Source organism: Mixophyes fleayi, chromosome 2 (assembly GCF_038048845.1).
Source record: "Mixophyes fleayi isolate aMixFle1 chromosome 2, aMixFle1.hap1, whole genome shotgun sequence".
NCBI classification, from domain to species: domain Eukaryota; kingdom Metazoa; phylum Chordata; class Amphibia; order Anura; family Limnodynastidae; genus Mixophyes; species Mixophyes fleayi.
In genome coordinates this window covers 89,361,208-89,381,291 of record NC_134403.1, presented here as the reverse complement: position 1 = coordinate 89,381,291, position 20,084 = coordinate 89,361,208, and positions in this window count along the sequence as shown.

Sequence of the window (20,084 nt, the reverse complement as noted above, 5' to 3'; positions counted from 1 at the left end):
TAGTAGCACCATCCTTGTTTGTTATATTCAAAGATTTCTGTCTTTCTTTGAATTGTTTGTTTTAAAATGAGGAAAAGCCTATGTATAATTGTTGCCAGCGTTAGTAAATTCCCCAGAGACACTTTGCTGTTTGCTGCTACATGCAATCATTAGCCACTCAATACTACACCCACTTCATGTTCTAACTAATGGAAAATAACAGTACTAGTTTTTTGCTAGCACAAGTAACCAGGTCCTTGTCTGATGTGTAATTGCTATTGATGGAAATTGCAGTCTGTTGTGCACTGTATGTCATTTCTTCCTCTATGGTGCAAGCTATTCAACATTTATTTTCTGCCCATGATCTAAACCGGTTCTCTGTCCCTTTTGTTTGCAGTCAGCAAGACATTTTATCTATTTTGAATTCCACAATTCAAAATAGATTATCATAAATGCCAACATTTAAAGTCCTAAACTCTGTCCCAATCCACCCAACCACACCCCCATTTTCTCAATAGACCCACTTCCTGATAAAACCAAATCTTGCTATAATCTGTATTAAATATATGGATTATTTAGTACAGATGTGCGTTGACCCCCGTGTTTTGGATTTGTATGTGGTTTTGATTCTAAAACGTGTTTGTGCTTTGGTTTTGTCTGCAGCGAGCTGTCTTAATGAAGCTTTTTGTAATTTTGCCATTGTTGCATTTGCTTTTTCCTATTCAATTCCAAAAATCAGTCTATACGGTTCTCTAACTCCTTCACTTAGCGTAAATCGTCAGCCATCATATCTCCTTCTCTTCATATATTCTTTGCCAGGGCCAAAATCTGCCCTATTAATTTCTCAGAATATGGACCTTCAATTGCATTGTCAAGACGTTTTGGACAACCAAATCTGCATCAATGTGAGTATTATACATGCTTATTTGTGTGGGAAGGGCAACTATTGGCCTGTCTGTTTTACATTTTTCTTACACTTCACTAATAGAACATATAAAGATTATTTATATATATTCCATATTTATTTACATGGATCTTGGGGACCATCTCTGCAGCAAGTCTCGGGCAGTCGCCTTTACCCCGGGGTTGTGTAAGGTGTGGATTCCAGTCTCACCACCACTGTATTTTCAGGTAACCTATGGGCCCTGTTCCCCAGAGGAACTTTGGGCTCCAAACACCATGGCCTTCCGGCATCAGACTAGGGGGACCCGCACATTCAGGTTGTCCCTAACCGAGCATACTAGGTCAGATACTACACTTGAACTTAGCCAAAAGTATGAATCGAGATTGACATTTTAATCTCAAACTGGACATATTAATTGGATGTAGATATACATGGCATATATATATGAGAGTTCCCTTGTTTGATTCACTAGGGCGGCATTACATCACAGATCTAAGTTACTCATAGCTCTGTTATTGACTAACTATGAATGCTCTGTCTATCAAGAAGTGCATAGTACTAATTTTTTAAGTTTTTCATATGGGTGCAGGACATTTGCATCTACTTACTTTTATAAATGTCTAACTCTATTCATTCATACCACTGTCCATCCAAAAACCTTTGCCTGTTACAGTAGCTTCACTGTCTATGATCTATACCTTGTAACATTCAAAATGTGTTGTGTGCATTGTGGAAGTCAAGTAATTGGATGATGTAAACCAAATTGATTAATACTGTTTTACTGTGCGATTGCAATTGATACACCACGTGTTACGACGCAATCACACAGGTTAATAACACACACATTTAGATTCACACTTACACTTGTGGCTTTGGAACCACAATAATTGCATTGGACAATGTTTATTTGGTGAGCGATAAAATGACTATAATTGCATAGTCTTTGAATTTTTGTAGTATGGGTGTAGACCACCTTCGTCTATCAGCATCATCATTTATTTATATAGTGGCAAGGTATTGAAAGCTCCGACCTTGGCTAATGATGATTGCTTTGCCATTCGAGAAGTTCATAGTACTAGTCTTTGAAGTTTTTGGAATGAGTGCAGGCCACCTTTTGTCTATAATCATAATTTATTTATATAGTGACAGCAAATTACGTAGTGCTTTACAATTGGGTATCTACGTGTCTAAATATCTACTGAAGCCTCTGTTCATCTAATGACATCTGATTGATAATGCTTCTTCACTCTCCATGATGCATATTATCTAACGTTCCAAATTAAAATTTAGTGTGTGCATAGCATTTCAACATTTTATCTCTTACATTAAAATTTTGTTTAATTTATCTAATGGGCTTACTTTAGTTGGTGGCATGGCAGAAGACATTGTTTTGCAGCTGCTGCAATGTTCTACATGCGTTCACTGAATGTTGAAACTAGCCAGAAAAAACCCTCACTTGCAAACACCCTTTTTATAAAATCTAGATTTCACTGAATGACCCTTAAAAATTGACAAGCATTGAAAAAAAGAAAATAGTAGACTATATAGCACTTCTGGGGGTGGTGTGCAACTGCATTGTCACTCACACACAAACACCCAGTTATTTTCCAAATTACTTCAGATTTCACTGCCCCACACAAGATTACTTTCGCTAGAAAACTTAAAATGGTAAAATAAATAAATCGGTTTTTTTTTTATTCTGCTGCTAATAGTCATACAGGAAAAGTACACTGTTTTTCTCCACTAAATATACTTCTTAGTTCAGAATGAGATCTAACTCCGACTATTTACTAATTATATTATATATGCATTAATAACAACCAGTAGCCGCTACTCCGTCTAAACTCCCTGACAGATTGAAATTAAAACCAATTGATCAGCAAACTATTCTGACTGATCTCTACAGAACTGCTTTAAAATAATCACACAATTCTAATGTTTTCTGTGTTTTTGACCCTGAGAGCTATTTTCAGAGCAGAGCACTACAGCTAACCACCTCCCTGCACACTCGCTGTTCTAAAATGGCACAGGAGAAATCGAGGGAGGGCTATATTTATAGAAGATATCGATCCAAAACTCTTGTGAGTTTTGAATCAATATTTTCCAGGAAATTATGTTTTGCTTTGTTTTCATGTTGGAAATTGGTGCACAAAACCAAGTTACTCAAAACTGAATCACAGATCTGTCGGATTTCTCTGAATCTGAACCACTGATCTCTATTATCTAGCAAGTGAGCCAGCATTTTCAAATCCGAATTTCTTATCTGCTGGAAAAAAAATGCAGATGAGAAATGTTCAGCATATAAACCAATGTTAATAACGTTTATGAATCAGCAAATACTTGAAAATAAGTATTAAATAGCTAAAAATCAATGCAATGTTGCTGGACAAACTTTGGGAGGCCAAATTAGTGTGAACGGGATGTAGAGCAGCATACAAAGCAAACATTTTTCAGGGAGTCATGGGTTGGTATGATTTTATTAATGATTGTTTCTGTCTTTTGTTACACAAACATCTACTTAAATAAAGCATACATGCTCTGTACAGCAATGACTAGCATACTATGTCAAAAAAAGATAATACTTGCCTGGTACAATGATAAAAGGCATATATTTATAATGATAGGCATATCATAAAGCACAATACTCCACTATCTCCTCCATATGTGCCTCATCACAGTCGCTTTGTTGGGTTGTCTGCCACAGTCATCCCAAAGGGGGAGTCAGGGAGAAAGTAGAGCAGATACTCATGGTAATTAGATCAATAATTACAATGAGACATGTGCACCACTCTCTCCTTTCACCCTTGTGATATGCCCAACAAGATGCCTGCATGTGCACACACAGATGCATTGGATGTGCCCAGCGGGATGCTCTGTGGTATGCCCAGCAAGATACACCAGAGATGCACAGCAGGGTGTGTCTCCTTCAAGTCCTAACAATGCAGTTTAGCTGTTCCACTGCAGGTATCACAGGCAATAGTGGCACCAAATTGGAATCCATCAGAGCCCTAAAGTGAGTTCTATGATGTGTGACAAAGCCCCGCTTGTCTAATGCCATATGCACCGGTGCCCACATTGGGTTTTATGGTGATTTTGAGGTTTGACACACAAAGAACAAACTGCTTAACAGGGAATACACTATCTGTATCAGATACTATTGATTTCAATAAAGCTGCATTTTCCAGTAACATTTTATTTGCTGGGTTAGATCACTAAATAAAATCCTCGTTGTGACACTATCCATTGATATTTATTGCATGTCTCTGGGAACATATTTGAAGCGACTTTCAGCTGTGATTTTCACTGACATAGTTGCTTCAGAATAATTGCTAGCGTGACTCCACCCTTAGCAGTGGACAAAGCACCCAGTTTATGTTTCAACATCAGTAATGTAAGTAAATTCCATATAAAAATACATTAGGCTTCATAATAAATGCTGCTTTTACATTAGCATCCTTTATGCATTTAAGATCTTGTAACCTTTATATTCCTCTGTAGTTTATTGGCAGGAAGGAACTGTGGTTAAATGGTTATCGATTAAGCAAACAGGTAGTATATACTAATGGACAGTGGAGTAGAATAGTTTCTTCATTGCAAGGTGCTGTGTACAAGGTGAACAGCACTGATACAAGCTCCAGCTAAATATGAATAAAACACAGAATCCAGAAAGTACCTGCACTGCAAATCTACCAGATGGGTAATGTTGTATTTAATATATATATATATATATATATATATATATATATATATATATATATATATAAAAATATATATATATATATATATATATATATATATAATATTTTGTTCTCACAATCATAGAGAAAACTGTTTTAAGTGCTAACAGTCAATATTTTAATTAAGTTGAAATTGTATTTGATGCTCTTGTGTTTTTGTCAGAATGTATAATGTAACTCTTGAAATCTGCTTGTCTATGAATTAATTCTGTTTTATGTTGCTAAATATCAAAGTTCACCAACTATTGCATCTTGCAAATATGTACAAATACTGTTTTTGTTTTTACTAAACAATTCATATCATTGGTTACAGATATGTTAATATTTAATACTGTGTGCTTTGGTAACACAATGAAAATTGTGACATTATATTACTTGTCACAATAATTAAATGGAACTTGGTAAGAAGCCTGGCATATTCCTGTAATAAGGGTTAAGTCAATTCTGGATGTTTAGTATTGTGGATTAATAGGGTGGCGTCACACTAATGCTTTTTAATTATTTCTATGAGTAAAATGGACTGAGCATGTATATTGCTGAAATGGTTTTTAAAATGCTGACATTACTGTCTTGGACAAGTGTCCAAATCGCTCAATAAAATGTTTTCCAATTGAAAAGCATTATAATTGAGCAAACAGAGTATTTTAAGCTCTTTTAAAATCTCATGAACTTTGTCTTTCATAAGAATGCCATTCTAAACAAAAACGGCAAATCGTCGAGAATCAGCAGTTTGTAGAAACCGCCGCTTGTTAAATATACCCCCAGGACTTTCCTGATTTAGGGCTTTAAGCCTATTAAATGAGTGGGTATATCAACATACACATATTGTACAAAAAGTAGATCCCATGTCACAAATGTCTGGGCACCCTTCTCTAAATGGTTTTAATCTAAATGCCAGCAACTGTAGAGATAAACATTATGCTGATATTCTGCAGGCTAAGTTCAGTTTAATAACAAATTAAAAAAAAATATGAGTAATTGATGTTAGTTTTATGGCTGTGGAATAAAAATATTTGGTTGTGTACATAAATCTAGTTCCAAGAGATTGCAATTAGGACTTTCAGCTGGTTGCTTTTTCCCCCTAATTCTTGTATGTAAATAACATTTTCCCTCACTCACATGTGACTAACACTTCTCTGTCATCCTGAACTCATTGTTATGAGTATCACATATAGACTCTGTGGTTCTACAGAAGCCAAAATGTTAAATTACAAAGGACATTCATTTACATATTTAACTGCCATGTATACCCTCATACTAGTTGTGTAATCACATCAATCTGCAGTTCAATGGCCAGTAAGGTGGAGGCACTGTGGTGTGTCCAGCAGTAGACAGGACATCTGTCACCACCGGTGGGGACTACAGTAATGTCCGACCCCGCTCTGGACATGCCGTACCTTACCTGTCAGGGCAAGCCTCTTCTCACGGCTTGCCTGCTGCTACCGCTCTTCTCCCTTCCAGAGCCGGATTTAGACCTCATAGGGCCCTAGGGAGGATACTGGTTTGGTGCCCCTCCATGAAACAATATTAACTTTTAATAGGTACTAGAAAAGATAGTGCAGACAATGGTATACCAATAAATAATAACTTTTAATTAAATCCTTACATAAAACAGAGTGCAAATAATGTTGTATATAGCTTTAAATGCTAAGAATTCTTACCCCAAGCTTTTTTTGTAACTATACACTTGACATAAAACACAATGCAAACAATCTTCTATTCAAAGTTTGTAGTTTTTCTACAGAATAAGAAAAGTTAATAGCAATTGTATTACCTATACGATACCTTACATTCTATTTTCCTGCTGAAAATGTCATCATTGTGTATTAAGCTACATCCAAACAAAAACAGAAAAGTCAATAATCCTACACAATTGCCCCTAAATAAAATTGGCATGGCAACATTCATTCCTAAATATACAAGAAATTACATACTGAAGGTTTTGGGACAACACTAATCAACTATGTTAAACATATTATCATTTCCAAAATCAGTTCTGCACTTTCTCTAACAGCTGACTGCAGCTGTTGACTAACTACAAGCCCCTAAAAAAGACCAATCACCACCTTGAAACATAAATACATTATTTGTTCTTTCACATACAGATTTCTCTACAGATACAGAAATACATATAATCGTAAAAAAGGACTATGAACCATATCCAAACTGAAGGAAGCTCCGCCACATAGGTCTATTTATAACCTACTGTCTTTCCCATGCAGAAAAAGCAATAAGCATATGGACATGTTTGAACCTCCCATTTGTGTTTGCATATTCTTGTAGTATTCATCATGTCACGTGTCAATACTTTAATGTATGGTAGAATTTTATCCATTTATTTGCATGTGATATTTATACAAGATTTAACCCAGTAGGTGTAAAGTCAGTGATCATATAACATGCAGAGGTCAGCAACCTTATACACACTTAACCAAATCATTTGCATGTGATTGTAAATATAATTTACTACTGTGTGTAACGCACACTCCCAGAGAAGACATGCTCCCCCCATGACTTATAGTGTAATCAGCGGAATAGGTACTATCTCCTGGGTGAGCAGCAGCAGTAAACCACACAAGTCCAGACGTTTCACCATAGCAACCACAGACAGTTTATTCACCAGCTTGTAAACAAAACAGAATATAATCAAAATCCTAGCCGTCTGGCTACTAGACAATACATTTAGAAAGACCCTTTTTCAGAACTACAACTTATTATTGCTCACTGCAGCAGAGTGTCTGAGGAGGCAGCTCATCTCCTCCCCAGGTCTAAGACACTGGATGCATATCCCAGCTGCCTTTTCACAGACACCTCCCATCTCTTGATCAGTCTGTTTTAAAGTACAACCGACAGGAACCTGGGACTTATGTACCTGCTATTTACCACTTGCCCAAAGCTTCTGTCACAGACTGAAGAGTGCACATTATTACAATAGAGAAAATTACATTTTAATAATAGGATTTTTACAATAATCGTTTAGAATAATAACTTTTCATTACTCACATTTGCTGATGAAAAGAAAGGTTATTTCAGTCCCTGCAGGTTGATATTATTAGTCCAACTCTGCGCACTGTACCTTGATCCTCTGTATGATGTCACTTCAGTTCCTGCACGCCCAGTCCAAGCACACTGGGCCTGTGTAAGCTCTCACAGCTCCCTCCTACAAAAAATGTATTTGGGCAAATAAGTTGAAGTACAGAAGAGAAAAAAATGTCCCCTACTTCATCACTTTTGCTCCTCCTTCACACTGTTTCCCCTTTAGTACACTGTACTCCCTTCATCATCACACTGTGCCCTCCATCATGCTTTTGCCCTTTAATCGGCACACTGTGCCCTCCATATTTTTGCTCCCCTTGTTTATTTACCCTCACACGGCCTGTTCCACATTTCTGTCATCATGCCCCTCTGCTACTTATTATTGCCATCATGCCCCCTCATATACTTATTATTGCCATCATGCCCCCTCATATACTTATTATTGCCATCATGCCCCCTCATATACTTAATATTGCCATCATGCCCCCTCATATATTTAATATTGCCATCATGCCCCCTCATATATTTAATATTGCCATCATGCCCCCTCATATACTTAATATTGCCATCATACCCCTTCATATACTTAATATTGCCATCATGCCCCCTCCCTTAATACCTGTTTCAAACTTCTCTGACATGGCCCCTCCGTTAGTTAACTTACCTTCTATAGTCCGAAGTCGCGCTGCCGCTGCTCCTCCTCTCTGCTCAGCAAGTGCTCCTCGCCGACTTCTTGCTGAAAATCACGTCGGGAGTGACGTCATCACGCCCAACGTCATTTTTAGTAGGAGAGGAGACTGCCGGGTCCCGCCGGTCAGCTGACTTCTTTTTTTTTTTTACATCTTTATTTTCGCCGTTATGCCGGCGGACAGAGGGGGATGGCAGGCGGAGGGGAGCGCCCCTCTGCCTTGCCTACCCCGCTCACCGTCGGCTCTGACAGGGCCCTCTAGGTAATGCTGGGCCCTAGGCAGTTGCCTAGGGTACCTAGCGGGAAATCCGGCCCTGCTCCCTTCGTCTGTTTTGTTCAGGCTCTCTGTCGGATGTTGCGCCTGGTTTTCTGTGTTGCCTAGCAACCACTGACAGCGGTTCTATACATGTGTAGAACTTCATTCTGAAAGTTTCCTCTGAAGTCATCAAGATGCACCTACAGGTACTATAAATGGGACCCAAAGTCATGCAAACATTGCTAGGTAAATGTGTTACTATCCCGCCTCTGTATTTGTTATATTCTTCTGTGCAATTCCTTTGTAGTTTCAGGACTTGTTACTGTTTAATCCCCCTGGAATCCTGCTTACTGACTTTGCTACGCTGTGTACTGACATAGCTCTGGACAATTGGGCTCAATGCCGTTTAACCTTTTGGAAACCTGCCTACTGACTTTTTGCCACAACGTGTACCGACTTGGCTCTGAACTATTGGATTCGCTACCGTTTGATCCCATGGAACTCCGCTTACTGGCTTTTGCTGTAGTACAGAGACGCAAGACTGTTATAAAGGTCAAAAAAGAAGATTCAGCGCTTGTGTTTGAAACAATGTCTAATGCAGGCTTATAAATGGAAAGATTGAACTAAAGAAGCATGCACCCCAGGACATATTCAAAAAAAATCGGTAATCCTATATATATCTTAACCACACTGTAACTTGGAATAAATTCGGCCCAGGTATAAACAATGTAAATAAAATATTCTTATATATAGCTTAATCCCACTATAATGATAGTGAATGTCACACGCCAGTATCCCGCGACGTTTGCCCGGGAGCCGGCGCACTCACCCGTTGCTCTCCCACTCCGTCCCCATCAGCCTGCCGTACCTGGTCATCTGCTGCGGCTGTCCAGACGCCCTCTCCAGCGTTGACTTTGCCGGCAGGTTCTTCCACTGTCAGCAGTTCTGTGCATGCGCAGAACCACCAGCTTATCTCCCTTTGCTCTGCCTGACTATTGGCTGCCGTAGTAAACCAGCCCTATATCTAGCCTCACTACTCTTGATTCTGGGCTGGTTCTTTCAGTCAGCTTCAACCTTCTGTACTGGAAGCAGCTCCTGATCTACGGCATTCCTGCTCCTCTTGGTTCCTGTGTTCTTCTGGGTTCCTATAATTCAGCGTCCAAGAGATCCTGCGCTTCCTGGGATTATTGTCTGCAGATCATGTTACAATCCACTCTCTAGTGGCAACACTGCAGATCATCACTACAAACCACTCTCTAGTGGCAATGCTGAAGATCATCGCTACAAACCACTCTTTAGTGGCAACGCTGCAGATCACCGCTACAAACCACTCCCTAGTGGTAACTCTGCAGATCATCACTACAAAGCACTCCTTAGTGGTAATGCTGCAGATCATTGCTACAATCCACTTCCTAGTGATAACTCCCCTGACCATCGCTACCATCCTCTTCTTAGTTGTAACTCCGCGGATCATCGATGCAATCCACTCCCTAGTGGTAATTCCGCAGATCATCACTATACTCCATTTGTCAGTGGTAACGGCTACAGATCTCCAGGTGGCCTACCTCTTCTACATCTCCCGTGGGCTACTACCTGTCAAATCCTTCGCTCACTCTCTCGCGGTTCATTGGGAACTTCTCTAGGGGGTCGTGACCTGCAAGTGGAAGCAGCGAAGTCCATATTCGCCAGGGATTGCGGAAATCCCTGGTGAACACCTTCCATTTGTTAGATTCCGAGCCTCTAGCTGAGGTCATGCTAATCCCAGCTGAACTGCCAGGATCTAGTTATTCCTCGTTGATACCGTGACAGTGAACTTGGCATCCTTGTTCTATATTCAATTGTAACTGTAAAATGACTGTATGGATAAATACCCAATGGGTAATTATAAAAGGTAATTTATTGTACAAACACTTTAAATAAACAAATAAAACCATAAAAATTAATAGATTCAATTGAGAACAGCAACTGTCCGATAATGGTAAAAAAAAAGTGTTTGTTCCAATTAAGCAACTGTGATCATTCAAAATTGGGTATTAACCCAAACACTTGCTGTAGGAATGTCCCAAGACAGTCTCTGCTCGGTCTGGCGCTTCTGATCAGAAGTTTAATGGAAAATCCAGCGAGAAGTATGGAATGCGTTCCACTAGAGCTATTTTCGTTTTGTTTTAGTGATCAGTTGGAGACAGCAACAGGGCTTGATTAAGGGTTCAGGCTGCCCTATGCTAAGACTCGTATAAGCAGCTCATCTTCCATGCCAGGGTGTGACAGGATGAACCGCTTATCATCATCATCACCATTTATTTATATAGCGCCACTGATTCCGCAGCGCTGTACAGAGAACTCATTCACATCAGTCCCTGCCCCATTGGGGCTTACAGTCTAAATTCCCTAACACACACACACACACACACACACACACACACACACACACACACAGAGAGAGAGAGACTAGGGTCAATTTTGTTAGCAGCCAATTAACCTACCATTATGTTTTTGGAGTGTGGGAGGAAACTGGAGCACCCAGAGGAAACCCACGCAAACACGGGGAGAACATACAAACTCCTCACAGATAAGATCATGGTCAGGAATTGAACTCATGACCCCAGTGCTTATGCCACCCTGTCTGTTGTTGCTGGGAACTGGCTGGGCTTACTTTGCCACTGTTCCCTTTCGTTATCACTCCCCTCCCGCCGCAGTGGGAGGGGCCTGCTGCCACCACTGAACTCCTTTATGGCGCTCAGAACCACGTTCCTTCTGGGTAACTGTCACTGCTAGTGTACACCTGTACTTGGACTGGTAACTCCGGAACTCTTACAAGGGATCCGGGTTGTTGTGGATGGATCCCCCCTGGCCTATCACACTGACCAGAGCTGTAGGTAGCAGGCAGAGTGTTGGTACTGGGAAAGCTTGGGTCCAAACCTCAGAATCAGCCGGAGAACAAATTAGATTTTAGGGTCTAATCGGCAGGTCACAGGATTACAGCGATATTGAAGAAGTTGTCAAGCAGGTCTTTGAAGCAGAGTGATGTTTTATTGCTTAAGTGTCCTGACATGGACAGTCTCACTGATTTAGGGTATCAGTGGACAGGTCAGATGGAACATCAGAATGATTACATGCTCACAGAGCTCATCTTTTATACAGTTTAGAAAAAGTCTATTTTTAGAATCAGGATATACTCTATTGAAACAAACATGAATTTACATGCATTGCAAAACCACTAGTATTTATACTTAGCTATGAAATTCTTAAAAATCTTGCTGTGATTTCCTGCATCTTTGAGATGCAGGAAATGTGTCAGTACGTTTTTAATTAAACCTTCCTGTCTCCAAGTTAAACCTCACGCATCAAAAGATGTAATTAACACGTGACCGTTCAGAATTCATATTCACACAGAACAACAAAAAGGCACACAACAAGCCAGTTTCCCAAACCACAATACATCAGAGGCTTGGTAAACACAGGCTCATTGTATCAGATATGTGCATCAGAAATAGGCATATCCTATAGCAAGGTTAGACAAGAGACAAATTTCTTCCCTGGTCTCAGAAATAACAATTACCTATCCCACAATATAAATAATATAAAAAAATAAGTGCAAATGCAATTACATAAATAAGTGCCCTGCGCCATTCGCTTTAACAAAATTTTTACCAAACGTTATTTAATAGTGATCCAGTCACACAGGATAATATACAGTAGGTAAAAATGGACACAACCTTAATTTAAAATACGTCTTCCTTCACCTTCGAATCTCAGCTCCACTTGGCTTTTTAAAAGGGTCACAGCAATCTTAGTCACTCATTTTGTTTTCATTGAAATTAAAATTGTATAGCAGAATGGAGCTATGAATGAGCACTACTGAGGGTTAAGATGGAGCGGGAGGGGGCTGTCATTTCTGCGCTTGTCACCATACTTGCCTCTCCTACTCTGTTATCCTCAAGCGTCTAGCCAAGGATGACTATTGTCTTCAGCCTTTACCATGGCAATATCTCAAGATTGAAACCTTACTACATTTTTTGAAGTGTTGTCTCACCAGAGGACCTATATGTCTCATCATCCTATGTAAGTGTGTAACAAATTGAACTATATTTGGCACCTCTGGTTTTTGTTGTTTCCAACCCTCATTGAGGATGTCTACAATGTCCCTAGGCTGTCTTCCATACAACAGCTCAAATGGACTAAACAGCATTGAGGCTTGTGGTACTGCCCGCATTGTGAACTTTAGAAATGAGTGGCGAGTATCCCAGTCTTTTCTTTATGCCATTCACTGCCCTTCTCATCTGTTTCAAAGAGCGGTTAAAGCGCTCCACCAGCCCATCTGGTGATAGAACGAGGTGCAGGCGGCTTTTACACCGATTAATTGACTTAATTCCCAACCTTATATAAAGAAGTGGTAGCTCCTAGCTATAGTACTTGACTTGATATGGCTTCGGGATAGTATGGGGCATAATCAAGAATCACAAAGACATACTGGTGCCTCTGAGCTGATTTTTCCAATGGACCCACGACGTCCATACTTATCCGCTCAAAGGGAACTTGAACCACCAGAATAGGAATCAAGGGGGCCCTGTAATCAGGTTTTGTAGAAGTTTTCTGACATACTGGGCAGGACAGGCATTACCTTTTTAATGCCATACATATTCACGGTCCGTAAAACCGTAGTAACACTCTTTCTCCTTGTATTCTCTTCTTCCAAACTACCCCACAAAGATGCGTGTATGCACCTTTCAAAACTAAAGGAACGTGTACCTGCGGTGTTAACAGTTGGTCAACATTTCATTTTTCTCTTGAACAACACCCACTCTATACAATAAAACCCCCTTCTTGGGTTGTTGACAAGGCTAGGTACGGAGGGAAAATATGAAGCATAAACCCTCAGAAGGGCACTGAGTTGAAAAAGGTTCCCATGAAAGGTAGGTGATGGCTCAAACTGGATACCCTTGGCAGGAGTCGGAACAGACTTGGCACACTTGGAGGAAGGCCCGGATTGAGCACACTTGAAAGAAGGCCCGGGTTGAGCATGCTTGGAGGAAGGCCTGGGTTGAGCACACTTGGAGGAAGGCCCAGGTTGAGCACACTTGGAGTAAGACCCGGGTTGAGCACACTTGGAGGAAGGCCCTGGTTGAGCACACGACTGAAGGCAGAGGCTGACAGAGTGGAACTGGATGCAGAGGCTGACAGGGTGGGACAGGCAACAGAAGCTGGCACCTCAGGACAGGCAACATAAGCTAGCACCTCAGGACAGGAAGCACAAGCTGGCAGCTCAGGACAGGCGGCAGAAGCTGGCGCCTTGAAACAGGAGACTGAAATGGGAAGCGATGTGCAAACAAATCCGGAATGAGGGGAGTAAACAGAAGACGGTTCTGTAGGCTATCATGGTCTGCGGAGTGAACAGTCTTGTAAGAAGTGTACATTACTGGCTCAGTAGAGACATAATATGTTAGTCCTTCTGCGCCACCGCTCCTCTTCGGTCAGATAGAGGCGTGGACCACCTGCTAACCTGAAGTTTGTTACACAGTAGTTCTTGGTTAACTGCAAATTTGTAGTAGCATTATTAACAGGTGCTGTTTGCACTGATTCAGCAGCAAATGGAAACAATTGCAATACGAGTCCCTGAAATAAAAATCTGAAGCAGAATCATTCACATGGCTCCTAAGCTGATTTTTGGGCTGGTCATACTGTCAAACTGAAAGCTGAAAATAACAACAATGGAGCCCAAAGTATGGTGAAAGCATAATAAGATTTATTGAGCAGATATGATCCAGATAGTGCAGAAAAAGGTACAAAACGAATATTGCAGACACTGAACAATGGATATCAAGATGAGACTGAAAGGAGGTAACAGCAGAGATTATAGCTGTTGCAGGTGAACAGGCTGAGTGGAAAGAAACCTGGAACAGGGATAATGACTAGCAGCTTGCAGTAGTCCCAGGGAACAGCAGAAGATACAGCAGTAACAAATGAGAACAACAACATCCGGAACAGCAAAGGTGAACTGAGGGAGGCAGTAATAAAAAGGGAAAGAACAGGTGCATTAATTAATAGGAGCAGCAGGTTAACCCCTGCTACAGAGGGAAGAGACAAGGGTTCTGTAGCAGCACCTCTGGTGAGTCAGAGGAACTGCAGGGCACATATAAAACACCAAGTCTAATGTAATCCAGGAGACAGGAGCTGCAGAGACAAGGCAGCATGCTAATGCACTGCTGCAGTACAGGTTGAAGGCAGATCCTGACACTTCTTGTGGACATTATTAACTATTAAAAGCTGTCTTCTACTGGTTGATATCGAGTTTGCTGTAACTGGTTTTTCAATTGAAGATCAGTGACCTGGGGGTAAATGTATCAAGGTCCAATTTTTTATTTTTCAGCGATTTTAAATCGTGGCAAATTGCGGGTGAAAACCCGCGATTTTAGTCCCCAAGTCGCCAGATGTATTAAACTGCGATTTTTATTCTGATCTTAAAAATTGCTGGTCATCTCTGGCGATTTACTGCGATTTCAAACACCCCCGTGTTCAGCTAACTCTCCCGTGTTTCCAAACTGCGTGATTAGTAAACATATTACTGTCACACTGTCTGTCTATATAGCCGGAGGTCCGGCAGCTGTCAAAAGTTTAAAAATAGAGAAATGTAAAAAAAAACAAAAACAAAAAAACGTGGGTTCCCCCAGTCCCACCCCTATTAACCGTAGTGCTGTCAGCCTACTGCTGGTTGCTTGAAAAAATATGCGTGGGGTCCCCCCCGGTTTTCATGCAACCAGCACTAGGCAAACCAGCCAGGGTGGGTGGCACTATAGCAGGGGGACTCAAGCCAGAGGTCCCCCTGCCATAATGATAACCAACCCCAGACTGTTCAGTACTGGCCTGGATTCCCTAGGGAGTGGGTTCCGGCAAAACAAACGAGCGGGCCCCCCTTCTAGGGATAACCAGCCCAGTGCTGTTACCTAAAATATTCACATTGTCATACATGAATTCAACAGAAAAGAACAATCAGTCATTAGATATAGTACATAATCGTCACACACTTGCTTAAAGAAAACATACAACCTAGCCCCAATCGGGAGTGGACAGGTAGGTGCTTACCACTTTAACTACAGTGGCATAACCTACAAATACACATTGTTTGTACTGCTGAAGTTCCCTCCTCAGCCAGTCATAGTGGGTCTTTCACTCCTTTCTTTAGTAATGACTTGCTGGACTGCTTTTAGAACTGCTTTAACGCCTAGTAGAAACTAATGCTTGTGATGAGAAGATTTCAGTGTGGTATGTGTCAGCATTGTTTGTTTTTCAGGGGGAAAGAATAGCATATAATTTGAAGATATGGATTAAAACAGTAAAGATGGAGACAATATCTTAGGTATTGGAATAAAGATAATTACTTAGGTTTTCAGCTGCAAAGCTTCAGAGATCAATAGGTTTTTCTTTCCCACATTCCCATATTTTACTTTTATATTAGATAAGATCAGCTTTTTGGGATACCATTTTCCAGGTCAGCTAAAGAGATGCTTGCTTTAAAATCATATGAGTGTTTTCTTCCCAGATTAGGATCCTCATCAAATTTAATTTTTATGCTGTGTCTGGTAGGCAAGAGCTGACAGAGCTGGAAAACTCAATGGTGAATATCATAAGGGTCTTCCATTCCTATTCTGGAGAGAACTGCAAGTTGAGGAAAAAAGATCTGAAAAAGTTGATCAACACTCAAATGTCCACGTTTGTGAAGGTGAGTATTAGGTCTTTATGCACTTGAGATAAGAGGTCACTCAGTCAGGAATATATGACAATGATATACAATGTGTCAACATAATAACATAACAACAATGTACTATAATACAAAAAGTATAATATTTCTTCAGCTAGTCAGGTACAGTAGAGAAATATGATAATGTGTTTTCATTGTTGTGTAATAACTTTTAAAGTTTATCTTACATGCAGTGTTAATAAATCTAGAATTAAAAATATAACCTGAGTAAAATCCTAATTACTATGTACACTTATTAACACACACATAACATTATTGAAAAAAATCAGCTATAAATCTGTGTTCTCTCTTTGCCTTATATTTCCACTTATATACATGTCTTCAAATGCTTTAATGACTTCTCAATAATAAATGTTGCTCTGTTTTATTTCTTCCACAGCAAGTCCAAGATACCAAAACACTTGATGCAATTTTCACAGACTTGGATGCAAACCATGACCTAGAGATAGATTTTAGTGAGTTTGCTGCATTGGTTGCTATGGTGACATCGGCATGCCATACATCATCACACGAAGCACAGTGACTGTGCAGAGCTGATGGGAAGTCACAGACTGCATGCGGCAGCAACAGAAGTAATAGTTTATCCAGCCTTGAAATATTAACTTATGACTTTATGATATGTTATTATAATTTAGTTATGTCACATATTTTTAGGAAGTAGGAGTGATGAAGACCATGCACATGTCTTCTTTGTGTACAGTATAGCACAGAGACAACCCAACCACCACAATTAGTCAGGAAGAGTGGGGCAATCAAAAATGCTAGAACGTTATATTATTATTATTATTATTATTATTACCCATATTTTTATATACACAAATAATAGCACTCAAAGAAAAAAGTGAAGGCATTAAAGTGGTTGTCCTCCTTTCTCAACCCTTCAAGAATTGTGTTGTCCAGGATTTATTTCTGAGATTTAAGAAAAAGGAACATCTCAACAATGATTTGTTATCTGTTTCCTGTATTAATTATGTCCTATCTGTTTTTGTGTGATTGTCCGGCACTACGGAATCTGTGGCACCTTATAAATAAATAAATATAACAAAGGTGCACTGTGTGATGGGGAAATGACTATTCAAACATGCAGCTATCCCATAAGAAATTCCCTTTCAAGGTTCTGGGGACAATGCCAGGCCAATACAAACCATGTAAAAGTCAATGTCTCATTTATTAGATGGCATGTGTTTATCTAATATATTTTATTGCCATGACCACATTACATAACGAAAGGTGGACTGTGCGTAGGCTGGAACAAGGAGAGCAAGCAGAAGCTGCTGAATATCAGTGGAAATCACAGACCAGGGGGTAAATGTATGAACGTCTGATTTTTGCAAGTCACCGCTATTCGGCAAGTTTGCAGTGAAAATTTAAAGCGGCAATGGCTTAAAAGGCAGTGTTTTGCCTTTAAAAAAAAATATGTATCATTATCATCAATATAGAATTATGTTAATTTTTGGTGACAATTTGCTGAATTTCATAGTCGCCACAGACAAGAGGTTGTTATTAATATATAGACACATTTACATTTTTTTCTGTGTTATATACCCTTTTTTGCTGTATGAATGACTGAGGAGTTTAAGAAAGACTTTCTTGGCAATGCAGAAGCATATTACTACCTTTCATATGCTGCAAAGATTTCGCCAATTCTACTTGTGGTGTATTAACAAATACAATAGTTGATATTAGACTGAATTGCCTGTGTATTTCTACCTGTATAGGTAATGGATCTAATGAAAAGTGACTGTTAGTGTGCTTATAAAAATATACTGGTTAAGATCACAGTGGCCTGAATATTTCTCCACCTAGACAGCTAATGACAGGAAATACTACAGTATATACAGTTATGTAGTAAAGTGACTTTTCCTCCTAATAAAATCCAGGAACAATGAGTGTCAGACGGTCCTTTAATTAATGATGATGCTTGCTGATTGGCTCTGAAAATCCTGTGCACTGTGATTGGCAGAATCCCCAGTGGTCATTATTCATTTGGCAAGTTTTTGGAGAACTGAGATTGATTTGCAAATTTATATCCCATTGGTGAATTCTCAAATTTGGCGGAATTGAGAAATCTCCTTAATAGATACACCCATTTCTAGTAATAAAGGACATCAAAGATAGAGCCAATATTTGGCATACTTGTATCACACAATCAGACTTTCTGATTCAACCTTAATGCTTACTAAATTAATCTAAATTGCAAATGGAAGAACTGACAAATCCTAAAATATTAAAATGATAAAATATAATGCAGTATATAGATGGGTATAGGTAACACTAGCTCGATAGAATTCAAAGTGTTCATCAAATTCCTTAGCCTGTTCTCAAAAAATAGTTTAGTCCGGACAGATATGTCGTAGGCGTAGAAATGAATATGTCAGATCATTTTTTTTGGTATCCTAGTCTTGATTGTAGTTTGCTCGTGATTTGGAGCCAGTTCATTTGCAGTTTGAATAAGTCACACATACATCGAAGTGTTTCATGATCTAATGCACACTTGCCAACTCTCCCTGAATGTCAGGGAGACTCCCTGAAATAGGGGTGATCTCCCTCACTCCCTGAAGAGTCTGGCATTCTCCCTGATGCTGAGCCAGTACAAGACGTGGTTGGCTTTGCCATCTGTGGCATGTTGACACCGTTCAAAAATTGTGTCCTATGTCCATGTATTGATCCCTATGGAGGTGGCCATTTTCATAGAGACCAAGCTTTAATCAAAGACTGACAGGTAAGACAACATGACTTCAGTAATGGAGACAGAAATGTAAAAGGCACTTCAGTCTCTAGAGATTCATCAGCTGCTTTTCTTTAACGCATAGTTGCCTACTCTGCCGAAATGTCCGGGAGACTCCCGCATTTCTGGGAGATAAGTGGCGGGGGTGGGGCTTAATGGCATAAATATTGCGTCATCTTAGCCCCGCCCCTCCTGTAATTGGCCAAAATTGTGACAATCATTTAGGGGACGGGGTGAAAATGATGGGATTCATCAAGACCCACCCCTGCACACCCCCCTCTCCCGGGATCTCCCTGAAGCTAATGAGGAAAACTTGGTAAGCATGATCTAATGTGTAACACATATGTGTTGTTAATGTTGAGGGACATCAAACACTATCATAATTAATGTCAAATGGGCTTAGCGGATGCCCACCAGGACTGGTCAATTGAAAACAGGCTTGGTAAACATAGAAAAAGCTTGTACCTGCTTGGACCATGTAAAAATCTTTCAAACTTGCAAAAGTTGTAGTGTCCTAGGATTTTCAACCTGTTTTCAAAATGGTTCAAGCATCTCTAATGAACACATCTGTATGTAAATACCAAGAGAGACTATAATCACAAAGAAAGAATTATGATTAATAAAAACAAAGGTATCCTTCCACCACCTGGGGTACAGGGTAGCAATGGTTGGCACACGCAGAATACCCATTGCTGTATCCAGGGGGTCTGTAGATAGAACCTATTGTGAAATAGATGTGGGTGAGTTAGAAGTTCCAGATAATGCTCTCTTTATGGTTCTGTTAGCCTATCATCAGCTAATATATATATTTTTTTTACTATTTCACAAACCTTGATCTGGTCAATTGATGTATAAAGTTACTCTACTGTATGTCACAAGTGATGAGCCAAAGATCAGTTTACAATAGTAGATTAATTAATAAATGTAACCTAAAAAAAGACATTACAAACAAAATAAGTGAAAGTTACATTCTCACCAAACAAACATTCAACCAAACTGA